The following is a 2,518-nucleotide window of genomic DNA, read 5'->3' as shown; positions in this document are numbered from 1 at the left end:
GCTGGGTAGAGTGGGGTAAGGGCTGGGACTGAAGCTGTATCTTTAGGCACCAACCATGTAACCATCCAGGGCTTCCCTGGTGGCTCAGAAGGTAAAGTGTCTGACTGCAATGTGGGAGACCCGGGTTCAATCCCTGGGTCAGGAAAGTCCCCTGGAGAAGAAAATGGCAACCCATGCCAGTACTCTTGCCTGGAAAATTCCACAGACAGAGGAGCTTCGTAGGCTACAGTCCATGGGGTCACAAAGAGTTGGACATGACTGAGCGACCTCACTTTCTTTATGTAACCATCCATCTTTCACTTGTGTACCAGTTCATGTGTGAAATCAATCATTCCAACCACTATCAGCTGTTCTGTAAAACTGAGGCTGTATGTAAGCAACGTGTCCAGCTTCCCACCTTTGTGGGATCTGGGCATTTTTCCTTTCACTAAAACACAGTGCTGTATCACTTTATGGGAGCAGCATGAACATGTTCTGCCACCAGTTTCTGGCTTTCCTGTGATTCTTCCTCTGATCCTGGATATGTGCCAAATTTGACATTCTTTTTAATTTTTATTGTTTTGGGATAAAGCCTATTAACAACATTGTGATAGTTTCAGGTGAACAGCAGAGGGACTCAGCTGTACATATACATGTATCCATTCTTGCCCAAACTCTCCATGCATCTGGGTTGCCACATAACATTGAGCAGAGTTCCATGTGCTATCGAGCAGATCTTCGGTTATCCATTTAAATATAGCAGTGTGTACATGTCCACCTCAAAAACCCTAACTATCCCTTCTCCCCATCCTTCCTCCTGGCAACCATAAGTTCATTCTCTAAGTCTGTGAGTCTCTTTCTGTTTTATAAGTTCACTTGTATCATTTCTTTTTAGACTCCACATACAAGGGGTGTCATATGATATTTCTCCTTCTCGGTCTTATTTTGATCAGTATGATAATCCTTAGGTCCATCCATGTTGTTGCAAATGGTATTAAGAAGATATGGTACATATATAAAACGCAATATCACTCAACCATTAAAAAAAATGAAGTAATGCCATTGATGTTATTTTCTAATATGATGAAACTTAATAAAACTACTGATGCAGTGTTTGGGTAAGAAGCACTTTCAGGATGATTAAAAATGTACAATAAAAAATCATACTAAGCATTAGGAAAGAGCTGATTTCATAAATGCCTTGAGGCCTAATGACCCTTAGCATTCTGTTAGTACAGGTTATTTACATAAAGAAAGCCCCAGCATGTCAAATTTCAGTATAATTAAGTTTAATAAAAACCAGTTTCCAGATGGGCTGACTATGGTTCTAGGTGAGATAGAATAGATGCATTTCTCCTTATTCCTCCCACCAAGTATAACTAAAATTCTTCCCAAACATGATTTATAAAATAAAGAAAAGACTCTGAAAGAAAGGGAAAAGAAGGTAGACTGATTAGGGATGTTGGGAATTGTGGAACAACACAGCCATGAGTTGCCTGGGTTTTCTTTTTGCCTCCTCTATATCCTAAAATGGGTGCCGAAGAATCCAGCAGACCAGAAATGTCAATGGCCGTAGACCATAAAGGCCCCATGAAAAGCCTGTTTTCTCTAGCCAAAGGAGAGGGAGAGGGTCAGTCTAGAAAGACAAAACCCAACCACCTCAGGAAAACAACAACAACAACAACAAACCCTCCTGTCAGTAGAGGGCTTCCCTAGTGGTTCAGATGGTAAAGAATCTGCTTGCAATGTGGGAGACCCAGGTTCAATCCCCAGGTTGGGGAGATCTAGAAGAGGGCATGGAAAATATTCTTGCTTGGAGAATTCCATGGACAAAGGAGCCTAGCAGGCTACAGTCATGGAGTTGCAGAGAGTTGGACATGACTAAGTGACTTAGCGTGCATGCACACATTCCTGTCAGCAGAGGCCTGGTGGGAAGGCAGGGCTTCTGGACTACCCCACCCACCTGGCAATAACCAGGTGATGCACCCCTTCTACCAGTGCACTGTCAGTGGAGGCCTGCTAAAATAGAAGACTTAAATAAAATTCAGAGATTCATAACATATTCAAATATACAGATAATGTTCAGGATACAATAAAAACCACCTGTCAAACCAAGAGCCAGGGAGATTTTGACTTGTGAGAAAAGACACCTGACAGATGCCAACACTGAAATGACATGGATACTGAAATTTTCCAAGAAGGATTTTAAGCCACCATCATAAAAGTACTTCCAAATAAGCACAACTTGAAAAAAAATTCCTGGTAAAGAAATATAAAACAAAAATGAAAAAAGGACAAAATGGAAAATTTAGAACTGTAAAATACAATAACCGAAATTTTAGGGTTTCTCTGGTGGCCCCATGGTTAAGAACCTGCCTGATAATGTAAGGGACACAGGTTCAATCCATGGTCTAGGAAGTTCCCACATGCCATGAGACAACAGTCCAGGAGTCACGACTACTGAGCCCATGCTCTGGAGCCCAGGACATGCAACTACTGAGCCTGCATGCTGCAACTACTGAAGCCAGTGCACGCTATA

The sequence above is a fragment of the Bison bison genome, unplaced genomic scaffold (genome assembly GCF_000754665.1).
Source record: "Bison bison bison isolate TAMUID 2011002044 unplaced genomic scaffold, Bison_UMD1.0 scf7180017850428, whole genome shotgun sequence".
NCBI classification, from domain to species: domain Eukaryota; kingdom Metazoa; phylum Chordata; class Mammalia; order Artiodactyla; family Bovidae; genus Bison; species Bison bison.
This window is presented reverse-complemented; position numbering follows the sequence as displayed.